The sequence below is a fragment of the Panthera uncia genome, chromosome A2, assembly GCF_023721935.1.
Source record: "Panthera uncia isolate 11264 chromosome A2, Puncia_PCG_1.0, whole genome shotgun sequence".
Lineage (NCBI taxonomy): Eukaryota > Metazoa > Chordata > Mammalia > Carnivora > Felidae > Panthera > Panthera uncia.
Window position 1 is genome coordinate 106,173,762 of NC_064816.1, and position 16,043 is coordinate 106,189,804.

Consider the following 16,043-nt stretch of genomic DNA (forward strand, 5'->3'; position numbering starts at 1 on the left):
ACCTACCATGGAAGCCAAAAAATAGAAACAGATCTCTATTACAGTGATTTACATTAAAATAATACTTGACATATTATCATTTTCTCCTCTAAATACAATAATCAACACCGAAATACCCATGCTATGTGATTCCTTAAAATCACGGACTTATCAACTAGGCATTGGAAGAAATTTTCAAAATCATCTACTCTAGTGCTTCTCAAACTTTAAGGACCTTAAATACAGACTCTTAAAATGCAGATGCTGATCCATTATCTCTGTGATTCTTTCATTTCTAACAAGCTATCAGAACTGTTTAGAACTAAGAACAACTACCTATTTATAATTTTCCTTAATCACTAGGTCCACAAAACCTTTTCCACAACTCAAAAATTCAAAAAGCTTTGAGAACCAAAACTGTACCAAACATTCTAAACACTATCTCATTTATTTCTCAGAACATTTTATGAAGTAATCAAGAACTTAGTACAGCATAGTGCCCCAAAAGTATGGACTTTGGAGTTAGACTGAGTGCAAATCTCACCTTTACTATTTATTAGTTGGGTAATCACCAAATGCCTTAATTTCCTCACCTATGTGGCTGTTGTGGGGAGTAAATGAGTCCCTGGTCTTGTATTCAATTTTACCTTAATCGCAATTATTCCTAGTTTAGCAAGAGAGAAACCAAGGCACAGAGAAGCTTAAAATAAAAAACTGCCCAAGGTCATGCAAGCTAGTAAGCATAAAAGTGAGATTTGATTCTAGGGAAATCCCAGCTCCTTATTAAACCTTAAAATTTGTCACTGACAACTACCTAAAGTTAAATCACAAAAAGAAAAGAATGTTAAAATCATCAACGAGTGCTTCCCTTTATCCAAAAATTAATCAATTTAATACGCTTCCCAAGATATTAGTCAGAAAATGTCTTGTAATGAATATAATAAATCCCTGGTCTGAATATAAGTATATAATTTTTATTAGAAAATCAATATAACCATGTATACCCTACATAAGTAACGGAAAGAATTTCAAGGGTCTCAATTTATGAGTATGTCCTGACACTATACACATCAGTGTGGCTTTGAGCACAGGGACACATAGACATAAAAACTGACCCCTGCTTCCAAGATGTTCAAGAACCAAGAAAGGATAATGCCTCCTGACAACAGGAAGCAAGTGGAAATAATTTTCCCTGTAATATTTTATGCCTATCAAGTCCTGTTGATATCTATTTCATCTGTTCCTCACCATAATCTCTTATGATAGTAAGGGTAGCATCATATAGTAGTAAGAACACAAAGAAAATAGAGTCAGTTTACCACTAACATTCTGTGTAAACTCTGCAAAATCACTCTCTTTGATCCAAAATTCCCATTAGCACAGTAAGTGGACTCTCAAGTCAAATCTAACTGTAATAGATTGATTAAGTAACTTTCTTCATAATGACACAGCTATTTCAATGCAAAGCCAGACCCAGATTCTCCTGGCTATAGGAGAATGGGACTAAGTGGAAACAGCTATTTTATTTTAGATCACATAAAAAACAGATGGGTCAGAGCTCCCACAACATGGACGTCAGACTGTGATGTAAGTCTCACTAGAATGGGTCAACCACCCTCAGAGTTATAATGACCTGGTATATCTGAACACATTATATGGCATAGGGCAGCCAGACAGATAGGGATGAGTATCTTAAAACTGATACTACTTCAGCGCCAATTTGGGTCACAGAAGTCATATGATTTCTTATGAAATCTTACTTCTTATGAAACTTTACTTACTTAACAAAAAAAATAAGTACTCATAAGAAGAGTGGCCTTATTGTAACTATAGGAACCTTGTCTTATTCAACATTATATAATAATTTAACCAAAGCCTGGTACAAAGAAGTTGTTCACTAATTATGTAACTATTTAATTTACTAACTAGAGAAGTAAAACGAAGGGGATGGAAGGAAAGGGGAAGGGAGAAAAGGAGGGGAAAGGGGAAATGGCAAGAAAGGAAGAAGGTCTAGGAAAAGTGAAAAGGAAAAGCAGCCTAAATTGAAGTGCTCCTCCACCCCTCACCTTATGGCTTTAAGCAGAGCTATACATTCTTTCTAGTACAAACCATACCAAATTCCCACTCTCAAAAATCACTCAAAAAGCTGGACTTTGTTCTTCCACGAGACTGATGTACAAAAAAGCTTTCCTTAGGCTGCCTCAACACATGCTCACGGCATCCCACCTTATTATTTCCTTTTCAGGGAGGAAGTCACAGAACAGGAGCCACACAGGGATCATGAGTACATTTGCTGGGGCAACTGGTCCCAAACCCCGCTTTTCACACTCCAGGCACACAGGAATAAAGACCCTCTTCCACTCACTCTTACTTAAGATACCTAGTATATTCTTGGGAGGATAGTTAAAGACTACTGTGATCGGGTGTATTGAGCCAGGGGAGATAGAGGGCCTGTGGAAAGGGTAGACACCTCAGTCAATGACCCTGGTCTCCAAGATGGCTGAATACCCAACCTGCAAAGGTAACAGCCACTGGATATTTGTGGAGTTTCTCCTACCTCTCCCAATCGGGGGTGTGTATTTTTAGTTCTCTGGTAATAGAACCTTCTCCCTTACAAGAAAAGTGTATTGTTCAACTGTTACAGATTTTCAAGAATGAATTATATACAAATATACAGATGACCGCTTGAACAAACCCTTCACTTTTTATTAGAGCAGTAGTTATAAAAGGTCATAGACTACCACACAATTATACACAATCAGGACTCCTAGCATCCAATGACAAAGAATATACAAGCTACAATAAATTACTGTTTTTTAAACTAGATTACTGTCAATTACCACATACCTATACACAGTTTGAAAACAACAGCAGGTACATTCATAATATGCATTTGTTTATTCAGGATACAAACTACGTTATAGGCTGCAGACCCTCTTCTCATCCCCACAGCCCATACACTGGGAATCACTGAATTGGAGTCTTGATGTAACTGTAGTATTGAAAACAAAAGAAAACAAAAGACTGTATTAACTGAACACTTTCTCTTATACAGGAAAAATCATAAAATTATTTAAAATGTGGATGAGGCAGTATAGCAAAGAATAGTCCTGACAGACTTCCAATAAATACTCAAAGCCTCAAATTGAAAAACTACTTTATCAAAGTTTCCCGAATTTCTAATAAAAGGTCTCTAGTAGATACACAAGAATGAAATAAATTAATCAAAAGAGATTTTCAGAGACTACATATTTCTAGTTACACATACTGTTTTGGAGTCTATGTAAGTAATAAATCTCAAAAATAATAGAGATATGTTTAAATAATAAACCTTCAATCTCCATCAAAAAGAAGCAAAATAGATTCTTTTCCTAATGTTTCCATTTGGCAGATAAAGGTCTATTTTTAATTTGTTTATGAAGGAGACAAACATATGTGTGTATATAGATGACATATGTGTGCACATGTCGTATATATATATGACATACAAAAAGGAAAAGTATTCCCTAAAAAATAACTGGTTAACGCAAAAATTTTAAACGTACCAAAGAATAAGACAGTTAAATTTCTACTTATGTGCTACTAGAATCCATCAAGATATCAGAACGGAAAATACCAGTTCTATGTATTCTACACAAACTGCATTTTTTTTTGTATCAGCATATTGACCCTGATTATTCTGAATTCAACTACATATTAGTAAAGTATGTATAGCTATCATTCACCTAAGAAAGAGAGTTATAAATAAACACACATTTGCTTATTTTTTTAATATAAGTATATACAGATACTTTTTTAAATGATTTATGAGGAATGAAGAAAATGGAGGTAGAGGAGACAATTATAAGAACTAGACATCTAAAAACACTTTGTTGTGTGGATCTGATTTTGTAATGGTATAAATACGTTTATACCATCAAAAGCAAAGTAAAATCAATCTAACTATATACTACTAATGTGGAATAACCACACAGAGAAACTATTTTAAGTGATTTTACAATACAGTTATTCAACTGTGGATCATTAGTGATATGCACTCTAATAACAATAACAATGAAAATCTAATAGTGTGCTTCAGTAGAAAAATAGTGTTGACAGTTCCACTAAAGCAAACCAGGGCTATTGAAGCAATGGTTGATTCCAAGACTGGGGCAGGAAATAAGTTTAAACTGGGCCTGCGTACCTTGATATACCAGAAAGCTACTATAGACCACTGAGGACAAGTCAGAAGGACTCAGGAGAGGCGTTTGGGTGGTTCAGTCAGGCTCTTGACTTTGGCTCAGGTCATGCATGATCTCACGGTTCATGGGTTTGAGCCCCCCAAACAAATAAACTTTAAAAAAAGGACTCAAGACAACCTGAAAACGCTTTAATTGGTTAAAGATGGCATCACTAAGATTGGTAACTGCAGTGGATGGGAGCACTTCAAATATTTGAGTTCATGAAAATATGAAGACTTTTTTTAAATTCCATTAATGACCTTTAAAGGGTGCAACTCTGTTTGAAAAGTGGCACAGAATTAAGCATTTATCAGGGTAATCAGACAGTTTATGAAAATTTAATTTCTCTTTAAGGAAATATTCCATATAATAAAGAAGAAATGATTGAATCAGAATAGCACCATATTGCAATCCTTAATATATTAGAGGTCTAGCAGAGGAAGAAGGGAAGGAGGGAGGGAGAGAAAGAACGAACACAAACCAGATATCATATGCTTCCTGAAAGAAAAAAACACACCACCATCTATGAAATATTCTTGTATGGAGGGGGAATCAAACCTGAATCTGATTTCAGGAAATCAGAAGACTAGAGAAAATGTTACAGTACACCATGGAGATGACCTAAGCAAAAACTCGAGACTGTGAGAAACACTAAAGGGCAAAAAACACAGAGTTCCTTCAACAAATGAAGGGTAAGAGAAAACCCATATAAGAGAAGGGGGGAAGGGAGGAAGGAAGAGGGTTTGGGAGAATCTGTGGGTAAAATTGCAATATGTAGAGCTTATTCAACTTGATTTTAAAGGAAATACAGTGGAGAAAGGAAAAGAGAAAAAAGGATGAGGAAGGAAAAGAGAAATGGGTAATGGGTAATTCTTAATATTTTCTGGATATTTAATGATATTAAGTTACTGCTTATTTTTTACTTGGTAGAATGACATCATGGTTATATTTTAACAAAGAGAATCTTTATGTTTTACAGACACATGAGGAATTATTTACAGATTAAATTCTATATCTAGAATACACTTCAAAATAATTCTGTAAGTAGAGACTGGGGAAAAAGTGAAAAAACATATAGATAAAACGTAACTGCCCATGTGTTGATAAATGTCTAAGCTGGGCATGAGGATAGGGAATTCATTAATCTTTCTACTTTTAATGCTTGAAATGCTTTATTAAAAAATTGTTTAAACATACACAATAATCACAAAATTTACGTACATAGCAAATGTACTTGAATTTCTTAAGTAACCACTTCACAAAATAAACAGCCCACAAACATGCTCCATGTTTACACCCCAGAAAATAATTTGGGATTAAAAATTTCCTATCATTAGTTCACAGTAGAGCAACATACACTTGGCTATTATTCTTTTAGGGGCCCCTGGGTAGCTCAGTCAGTTAAGCATCCAACTTCAGTGCAGGTCATGATCTCATGGTTCATGGTTTTGAGCCCCACGTTGGGAACCGTGCTGACAGCTCAGAGCCTGGAACCTGTTTCAGATTCTGTGTCTCCCTCTCTCTCTGCCCCTCCCCTACTCACATGTGTCTCTTTCAAAAAGAAAAGAGAAGAAACGAAAAGGAAAAGAAAAGAAAAAGATTCTTTTAAATATGCAACTAAGTAATGAGTTTTAACATCCTATTTTTTGCGTGGTTATGTGCACGTTTTATATAAGAACAACTATTCAAAATAATTATTTTGGGGGATTTCATATGATTCTATAATAATTACATAGTTATGTACTGGGCCTTAATTATACAAAGATGTATCAGTTTCTGTCCTCAATATGCTCACAAACTAAATAAGTAAAATACACTTGTAATGACAACATAGAACAGTGATTAAGTATCACAATAAAAAGATTTACAAAGTGGAAATACAGAAAAGATAAAGCCTCTAGAGCAAACTCCTTTGAAATTGCCTTCAAAAGGCAATTTTGCAGTTAAGAAAATCAATCTCTTTTCTTTACAGTCAGCTACTTTTTTTCCATCAAAATGGTATTACCCAAAACTGATTACAAACTTTATTCACTAAAGTTCTGGTAATTTCCAAAAATAAAAACTCCAACTGAACAAAGATTCACAGATGCTAAGGCTATTCAAGAGAAAGTACCCTTGGATTTAAAAGTAGGACAGAGAATATCATTTGTTTACTGAATTTAAGCCCAATGCTCAAGGCTATTTATAATGTTATCCCTAAATATATTTAAAGATTCCATTTATAAATGGCAACAAAGTAAGTTGTGAGGGATAAATGCACTATTCAAGAACTTCCAAAAAACTACACATAATCAAAGACATTCTTTTCAACAAATGATACTGGGAAAAATAAACATCCATATGCAAAAAAAAAAAAAAATGAATTTAAGACAACATATCTTATAACTGTCATAAGAAATAACTCAAAATAGATCAAAGACCTGAAAGTAAAAGACAAAACTATAAAACTCCAGAAGAAAACATAAGAGAAAACCTACATGACCTTGAGCATGATGATGACTTTTTAGCTACAACACCAAAGACAACCCATTAAGAAATAAATGATAAACTGCACTTCATTAAAATTAAAAACTTCTGTTCAGCAAAAGATAGTATCACAATAAGTAAAAGATCAGCCACAGACTAGGAGAAAATATTTGCAAAAGACACATCAGATAAAGGAGTTATCCAGAATATACAAAGAACTCTTAAAATTCAAAAATAAGAAAACAAACAATCCTAATTAAAAAATGAGCCAAAGACTTTAATAGACACCTCACTGAAGAAGATATACATGCAAATAAGCATGTGAGAAGATATTCTACATCATATGTCATCAGGGAGATGTGAATTAAAACCACAATGAGATACCACCACACATCTATCAGAATGGCCAATATCCAGGACACTGACAACACCAAATACTGACATGACGTGGGACAACAGGAAATCTCATACACTGCTAGTGGAAAGGTAAAATGCCATTCTGGAGGTCAATTTGGCAATTTCTTACAAAACTAAATATACTCTTACCATATGATCCAGAAATCATGCTCCTTGGTATTTACCCACAAGGAATGAAAACATGCCTATAAAAACCTGCACAGAATTTATTTAAAGCAAGTGTATTCATCACTGGCAAAACTTAGAAGCAACCAAGATGTCCTAAAGTAGCTGAGTAGATAAACTGTGGTACATTCAAACAATGGAATATTATTCACCACTAAAAAGAAATGAGCTATCTAACCATGAAAAGACATGGAGAACCTTAAATGTGTGTTACAATGTTAAAAAAGCTAATATAAAAAAGTTACATACAGTATGATTCCAACTATATAACATTCTACAAAAGGCAAAACTATGAAGACAATAAAAACATCAGTGGTTGAGGGAGACAAGATAGGAAGATGAACAAGTAAAGAGTACAGAGAATTTTTAGGGGACTGAGAACACCCTGGATGATATTATGATGGATATGTTATTATACTTCTGCTGCAACCCACCAAATGTACAACACGAACAAAGGTGAACCCCAAGGTAAACTAGAGTTTGGGTGATTATCATGCATCAATTTAAGTTTAGCCTCCACAAAATCTACCATTCTTGTGAGAGATATATAAGGGAGACTACATGTATATGAGAGCAGAAAACAGATAGGAATCTCTATACCTTTCCCCCAATTCGTAAACTGAAAATTGCTCACCGAAAAATCTTTTAAAAACTACATATAAATAATCACAAGTACAAAATGATTTCACAAAGAGAGAAAATGATAACAAGATGCCATCAGTCATAAATTAAAAGAACAAATGCTAAAAGTCAAACTCAAAATTCATGCAACTTTTAATAAAATGTAAAAAAGAAAAACCACAAAACTATTTTTATATATTAAAATTAACTATTTAAATTCACTTCACAAATTTCATAATCTCTCATCTTAGTATAGGAAACTAGAGACCAACCACTCTGACACAGAAAACTCTAAGATAAACTACAAACATATAAAAAATATGTATCACCTAAGTATGGATAATTATTAGATCATCAAAATTTTGGTTGATATAATATACCAGCACATACTTCAATTCCACTTAGAGTCCCCTCTCCAACCAAAGAAAATTACACTTCCCTTATTCAAGGCTCCTAGTAAATAAATACCTCTTATAATCTACTATGATACGGTGAAAAGCCAGTGAATTCAAAAATTAATCATCAAATTCTAACATTTTGTGGCACTATTTTAAATATAATTTTTTAAAATTTTTTTATTAGTTTTCTTTATTTTTGAGAGGCAGAAAGAGACAGAGCATGAGTGGGGAGGGGCAGATAGAGAGGGGAACACAGAATCTGAAGCAGGCTCCAGGCTCTGAGCTGTCAGCACAGAGCCCTAGGTGGGGCCCAAACTCAGGAACCATGAGATCATAACCTGAGCTGAAGCTGGACACTCACCCTACTGAACCACCCAGGTGCCCCTTAAATATAATTTTTAATTGTAAGTTCTAATTTTTATACCAATGAAATTTATTTACTTACAAGAAAAAGCTGTTGCTAAAACATGCACAATCAAAACTATGACAGTTCCACTTGCAAGAATCATTACTCCTCCCTCCCATGAAGAAAAAGCAGAAAAGCCAAAGGTAAGCTCCAATATATCTCTCTGATTTTCCCATGGAATGAGTAGGAGACTTCCTATAAAAATTGACTCAACAAAAAGAAATAAATCAAGATAATACCGTAAGCCCTAACAAATTAGGTGTTCTGAACTTGAAACTGACAGAAACATTATTTATCTGGGTTGCATTCTTGGGGCAAAACAACAAAGTAGAGTGGGAAGGGTGTGAGAAAGACAGAGACAGAAACAAAGAGACACAGAAAGAGAGAGAGAGAGAGAGAGAGAGAGGAGAGGGAGGGTGTTTTAATTCTGTACTTAAATATTCAGCATAAAATAATAGAAAAATATCCTCCCTAAGTGTTCAGAATCAAGACCTCAGCAAACAAGGAGCAGAGGGTAAGGAAAATTCACTGTCAGAATACTTACTGCATGTGGAGTAAGTCTCAGCCCATTTGACTTCATGACCCAATTATTATTCAATCTTCCAAACTAAGGGATTGAACCTGTCTCCTTTTCCACCATCGTCTTCTGTGGCTTCCAGTCAAGTTTCCTCTCTTATCCTAATATGCAATAGAACCAAATATATCTCAAATATCTCAGTAGGTGATTCTGAGATCTTTGGTCGGTCTCTGGTTGATCTTTGTTATAAACAATTTAAGGTTGGAGAAAGGGATGAAAAAGTGGTGTGTTTTATTTGGCCAACAAATGATTTTTTTTTAATTCTTAATAAACATTTAAAACATCACATACAAATCAGAATTTCAGGCTTTTCTTGAAAAAGGAAAATTTGGATATCAAAGAATAACATGCCTGCAAGGGAACAATGAGATAAAATTGAGTGGCAATAACCCCCATGAAAATGAGCCAGGAAGTCCTCAGTATTGCCACAGTACCAACACCTGCTAAGGTTTATCTGATTCTGGGTCCAAGATGTAATTTATCGTCAGAACTTCACAGCTGTTTTAAAGATGCCAAATGTTGACCTATAACTATGTCATTATCAAAAGTGGGAAAACAGAAGATAAACCAAGAGTAACATGTTTTAAAAATGGCAACAGTCTATTACTTAGTGGAAGCAAAGGTATAAATGCATGTGCCCATTTCATGGAAGAGACCTGAATTCACATATCTAAGTCAGGCCTTTCCTTTTCCCTAGTTTAGTCTGACAACAAACACTTTAAAGAAGAATAAGCTAATAGTCTCTAGAAGAATCCAATTGGTAAAAAAAAGGAAGGAAAAAAAATTAGGAAATCACAAATAGGGATGACAAACAGGAAACTTCTGAAATCTGTTAAAGTGGTTAAGGATAAAAGGAGGGGCGATGGGGTGGCTCAGGAGGTTAGGTGTCCCAACTGGTGATTTTAGCTCAGGTCATGATCTCACAGTCCTGGGATCGACCCCCATTATTGGTCTTAGTGCAGAGAGTAAAGCCTGCTTAGGATTCTCTCTCTCCCTCTCTCTCTGCCCCTCCCCTACTTGTGCTCCCTCCCTCTCTCTCTCTCTCTCCTTCAAAATAAGTAAAGGGATCAAGGAAAATTAATACTGCTCTGTACATATGCCCTGATCATCTTTAAGAAAAAAAAAAAAAAGAAGAAAAAAAAAAAAAAAAAGCCTGCAATTCCCAGGATTCTGTTTTCACTGTCATAGAATCTTCTATACATCCAATCCCTGAGTAACTTTGTTTTCTAATCCACCACTTTTCACTACCTCTTATGTACTGTCTGTGACTTTCAGAACTGTGCCTCCAGCCCACATATGCCTCTTGAGTTTCTAAAACTTACACTGAACTGCATACTTAACATTTCTGCCTAAGGTTCTCATGGGTACCTCAAATTCATCATGTCTAAAATTAAACTCATTACATACCTTAAATATCTCCTATATTCCCTTACTTAAAAGAAGCATCAGTGCCTATCCAATTACTGAAAAGATAAATCTCAGAGTTATCTTGGACTGTCCCCTCTTGGAACTGTCACATCCAACCAATTACATTTTATATCCTAAATTATCTCTTGGGTCCTTCCCCTCTTCACCATTAAAGCCTTAGGCAAGACCTTCACTATAGCCTGCAAGACTACAATTTCTGCCTCCCCTCTTTTCTATCCTCCTTACTGCCAAAACGACCTTTGAAAAGATTCTGAAATACCTGGCTATTCCATGAGCAGAACTCATTCTCTTCTGTGTATCCTTTAGGATGGATTATCTTTCCTCTTTAGCAAGAATCTCTATCAAATTCCCCTCAAGTACCAGCTCAAACTTACATGTTCCATGAAACAAGTCCTCCCTCACAAGCACATCTCTCTCCATAGAGAGAATGTTCAGTCCCTGCATTCTCTGTCTACACAGCACTATTTAAAATTCTACAGGGGCACCTGGGTGGCTCAGTCAGTCAAGCGTCCGACTTTCGCTCAGGTCATAATTTCATGGCTCGTGAGTTTTAGCCCTGCATCAGGTTCTGTGCTGATGGCTCAGGGCCTAGAGCCTGCTTTGGATTCTGTGTCTCCCTCTCTCGCTGCCCTCCCCCGCCTGCACTCTGTCTCTCTCTTAAAAATAAACATTAAATTTTTCTTTTTTAATTCTACAGAGTTATTCATATGTATGTGCCTTTCTAGACTGGAAGCTTCTTTCATTAATTGACTAAACATTTACTAAGATCTATCATGTGCCCACCATAGCCAAGTTCTGCGGTTTCAAAGATAAGTAAAGCACTGTTCATGCCTCAAGAAGCTCACAGTCTTGTGAAAAGAATCACATATATACAAATATAAAAAAATGCAGTAAGTAAAATGATAGAAATGCATCAGCTATTGCAAGGCAATAAGTGATCTGATCCAGCATGAAGAGGAGAAAGGACAACAAATCAGAGGAAGCAACCTGAAACAGGTGATACCTAAGATTAGTCTCAGAGAGTAACAGGCCATAGTCAGATGAAGAACAGGGAACCTGATAAAAAGACGACAGGAATAGGCACTGAAGCAAGAAACGCTTCCATGGGGAGTCCAGTGAAGGTTGTTTTTATAAAGTAGACTGTAAGAAGTATACACGATACTCAAGTTTAAACCATTCTATCAACTACCTGCAAGATTTCAAAACTGGAGACAGAAAAACCTATGAAGGGCAATTACAGTCATGTTATCTAAAAGTCAGAAACAGGGCAAAGGTAGGGTGGATGGACCAAAGTCTATAGACTGGAGAAGTATCTGGATGACTCAAGCAATAAACCTTGTGCGTAACTGCATGGAGCATGAGAAAGAGCCATCATCATAGCTTTTTAAGCTTCAGTAGTAACTGGCTGAACAACCAGTCACCCAAAACAACACCGAGGACAACAGGGTTGGGGGAATGTTTATTGTTTTGTTTTGTAGATGAAGAAGTCAAGTTCATTAAGGGGCATGTTGAGGGTAATATACAAGACCTCAAGTGAAGATAATCTGCAAGCAACTGAATATAGTAATACAAGTTATTTTCAAGGAAATACTCTGGCTACAGATACAGAATTTGAAGTTACTGTCACACAAATAGTAATCTTACAAATTAGAATGAAGTAGATCATGAAGAGAGCATCAAGTCAAAACTGAAATACTGGTAACATCAACATTTTAAAGGGCAGAAAAAGAAAAATGAAGCCCATGACCAGGGCTGAGAAGGCAAGCTTAAAAAGACAAAAAGAACCCATAACTCAGTGGAGTCCTAGAAGCTAACAGTATCTCCATAAGAAAGAAGTTATCAGTAGTGTCCAGGGGACTTGACAACAAATGGTAACTGATGATTTTACTGAGAGCAGCATAATAGAGTAGTAAGCATAGAACAACACTGCAGTAGTTTTAGGAATAAGTGGGAAGAGATTTGTATGTATGCCAGGGTCTAGGAAAAAAACCTAGTAAAAAGAAGACACGTTAAATAGGTGTGACTGAGCAGTAGCTGAAGGGTTCAAAGGTACAAAGACAGTCGGACCTCTAATTAATTGCAAGAGGTATAGCTGTTTCCAAAATTTAAAGTTCTTTTACCGCACGGAACTTAGGTATCATGTTCAACGTTATCTCTTCATAGCTACCAAAATTCCTGGAACATAATACAATTCAGTCTGTGATATGTATGAATATGAATATATGAATGAATTCAGGAGGAGGCTCCTTTTCTAATAGAACTGACCCCCCCCCCAAAAAAAAAAAAACCTAAAAAGAAATAGCCCCTAGAAGCATGTGTCTAGAAGTGATAATAAGAATTATCAAGTATCTCAAGTTATCATTTCAGAGATTCATTCACAATTAATGGAACTTAATGCACAAATGTATAGGATATGATGTCCCATGCTAAGATCTTTTCAGTCTTTGCCATCCAATTATTTAGGAGTGAACAAGACAAAATAATTTTTATTTGAAATATAAAGCCAGTAATTGTTACATATGTAAAAAGCAGGTTACATCTACTCATCCCATCCTTTCATCCACAGCTCTAAGAATCCTATTACCCTACTTACGTTTCCCTCCCCCAACCTCACCATGGTCTAGACCAGGTATCTCTAGGAAGTCAACTTCCTTTCTATGACACAAAGGAAGTCAACTTACTGTTTAGCAGACAATGTATACCTTGTGAGACCTGACTTCATCAGTGATCTGAGCTAGGCTCTCTGTCAGTAACTTAAAAAAGTACAAATTGTAGCCAGCCAATGGTGGGCAATGGACCTGAAAAAGAATATGTACATTCTGGGGCTGAGGTGGCTATTTTAAGGAACAGATAAGCCAATGAGTAAGCCAGGAAACCAACTGAGACAAAAACTGAAAATGAAGCAAATACACCCTGCAAAGCTGAGATGAGAGACTTTGTGGTTACCTGTGAGAGAAAGAAAGACAAAGTGGGAGAGAAGGAGAAAGAAGGATTGGGGAGAAGGAGAGAGGGTGAGGAAGAAAGGGAGGGAAGGAGAGAAAGAAGAGGAGGAGAGAGACTGAGAGAGTTGAGATCTCAGTCAGCTTTTCAGTTCCCACAGGACCAGCTGTGTTTCATTTTACTTCCCTGAATTCTCCTTTTTATATGAGGTAGCTGGGGTATATTTCTGTTTCTTACAATTAAGATTCCCAACTGGAAAGTCCTAAACAAGATTAGATTAATGCCAGGAATACAGAAGCTGTTTTTGTTTTTCTAAGTCACTAAATAGGCACTACACACTGTAAGGCAGAAGTAGTTAGGAATTCCAGTTTCTAATCATAGCTCTCCTCTAAGATATCGTGCAAATCTGGGCAATCAAAATGTCTCTCAACTTTTGTTTACTCACTTTGAAAAGATGGAATTGGATTATAGATCTCCCATACTCAAATGGCTTAAAAGTTAACTCGAGATGACAGTGTGAGGGGTGTGTTTATGTGTACATACACAACAAATTCAAACATGTATTTACTCTTAAAGCAACCCTTTGGAAGTCTCTTGCAAATTTTTCTAACTACATGAAAGACGTAAACTTGGAATATAAAATGGTTTTCTCCTAAGACCCCAGAAATCCATAAAGCAGCACCTAAAGCAAATGTAGTAACTATGTCAAAATATAAAACTTCAAGACAAGCAAGGTATTCACCTGATATAATGCCTCCCTTCTTGGACTTTTCTCAAAAAAGTCCTACCTGCCTACCATACCTTAAAGGATCTTCTGAAGGATTCCTTAAGAATACAGCACCATGTTCTGATTCACATAAATGACCCCCACCATGATAGACCAGAGACAGCTATAATGGTGGATTTCTACAGCCGGTTTAATGTTCTGTGAGATGACCTGGCAGAAAAGCTCTATCAAATAACATAGGTAGCCTAGCGAAAATGGTGACTCTGATATGACTGATAAGATCTTCTCTTAAAACTGTCAATTGGTACTAAGAGGGATAAAAGCAGCAGTAAGGCAGTAACAGAGAGTCAATAATAATAGCAAAGCACTACCACAGGGGTTAACAAAAATCTAATGCTGAAGAGGGTCACAAGGTAACCAGGTAGCTAAATAGGCAAGGCATTTCTCTGTTCTATGAAGCATGACTGTAACAATGCTCTTATTTTACTGATTTCATCATCTACCTTTTCAATAAAATTCTTGTCACCTAAGATAATTCCAAAATTGCTCTGTGCTCTGCATGTTAAAAAAAAAAAAAAGTCTAATTTACCTAATACTTTTCATAAAGTTAAATAAATGCATTCTATGTACCTGTTATATCTCTATCTTCTAAAACTGAAGTAAAAAAAAAATAATAATAATGACCTCCAGAGTCTTTCCTCAAGTACTATAAATGTAGGTTTATAATCCTATTTGGAATAAGTTTTCTCAGTGAACAGGAAAACTCAATTAGGTCTTCCAGGGTTAACAATAGTTTAACACTTTTTTTTTTCTTTCTAGGCAAACAGAATTCAGTGAGGGCCATTTTATTATTAAAACCAAAGAAAAAATGAAATACGTACATACATATATATATATATATATATATATATATATATATATGACACTTCAATAATGACAGAGGGTCATTATTTAGTCCAACTAAATCAAAATCAGCTTTACCTCAAAAACAAGAGATTTGATGACTATTTGATCTACCTTAAAGCATTTACTTTAAATTTTCTACAACAACCATTCATCAAGTATAATATAAGGCATTGTTTTAATAAATACATTAAAGTGATACAATGGTCTCAAAATTTTTGATCAACACAAAAACTGCCAAGCCCTACCAATTGACCCCAAAAACACAAGTGGAAGACAAAGAAATCTGACCTGCACTTAAGTCAATTAAAACCTAAACATAACTCCTTGAAAGAAGCCAAGACTATCTGTGTTGCTATTTCTTCTTTTCGATTATCTTCAGGTCGTTGTCATAAATGACAATAAATAAATTTACTTAGATGTCTAAAACCATTCTCGTGGGTTCTAGTAAGGAAAAAGAAATGAAGGAGTACAATTTCAGTTTGAATGAAAGGAACAAACCAAAATCAAATTCAATAAACCAATAAACCACAGGGAGCAAAAAAAAAAAAAAAAAAGGATAAGTGTGGTTGAAAATCTATTGCATAAAACATACCAAGAGCTCATACCTTTAAAAAACTTTTTTTGGCTCACTTTCTTTTCCAAGTCACCATGTTCTTATCATAGTGGAGGAGAGAGGAAACAAAAATAAATAAATAAAACTAGGTGATAGGTAAAATGGAAAGACCCTACAATGAACAGTTACTACGTGACCCAGAAATTTCACTTCCAGTGAAATACCCCAAAGGACTGAAAA

The 16,043-nt window shown here is 35.5% G+C and overlaps 1 protein-coding gene across 5 annotated transcripts in view; it reads right to left on the reverse strand.

Annotated features, from left to right (window-relative positions):
* The window catches only part of SNX13 (sorting nexin 13), a 135,694-nt gene that overhangs the window by 94,870 nt on the left and 24,781 nt on the right, over positions 1–16,043 (reverse strand). For 2 of the 5 annotated variants that reach the window (XM_049642879.1, XM_049642878.1), the window contains exons 1-2: positions 9,217–14,898; positions 2,827–2,971 (exon numbers count right to left, since the gene is read on the reverse strand). The exons of the other annotated variants lie outside the window; for them this stretch is intronic. The gene's annotated coding sequence lies outside the window, so the exon portion shown is untranslated. Of the gene's footprint in view, positions 1–2,826; positions 2,972–9,216; positions 14,899–16,043 lie in introns of those variants that run through there. 5 annotated transcript variants of the gene reach the window in all.